We start from the raw sequence: 533 nt of genomic DNA, 5'->3' as shown, positions 1-533 counted from the left end.
TGATAGGAGATGCCATGCTTTTTAAAAACTATTACAAGTGAAAGGAGGTACAGTGCAAAAAGAATAGGACCAAGAATAGATCCCTGGGGGATTTTGTTTAAAGGTCCCATGGCATGAAAATTTCACTTTATGAGGTTTTTTAACAGTAATATGAGTTCCCCCAGCCTGCCTATGGTCCCCCGGTGGCTAGAAATGGCGATAATGGCAATATATTTATATGTGTAAACAGAGCCCTGGGTATCCTGCTCTGCCTTTGAGAAAATGAAAGCTCATAATGGGCAAAGTTACCTCCCCTTTCTCTTACTGGGGAAATATCGCCCATTCATTCTGTGAACTCGATTTCAAGATTTGTCACACTGTTTTTTTGCCAAATTCCTACCCTACCTACGTAGGTATAATGTGACTTAAAAATAGTAACATGAGACCATGTTTGCCTTTTTTTAAGTGGCAGGATTAAAAACATTTTGTGTTCAACATTTATTGTGTGTTTAAGAATAATGAAGACAGTTGGAAAACAGTTACAAAGTAGTATG

Source organism: Etheostoma spectabile, chromosome 16 (genome assembly GCF_008692095.1).
Source record: "Etheostoma spectabile isolate EspeVRDwgs_2016 chromosome 16, UIUC_Espe_1.0, whole genome shotgun sequence".
Classification (NCBI taxonomy): domain Eukaryota; kingdom Metazoa; phylum Chordata; class Actinopteri; order Perciformes; family Percidae; genus Etheostoma; species Etheostoma spectabile.
The sequence above is the reverse complement of the archived record's forward strand: the minus strand, read 5'-3'. Positions refer to the sequence as shown.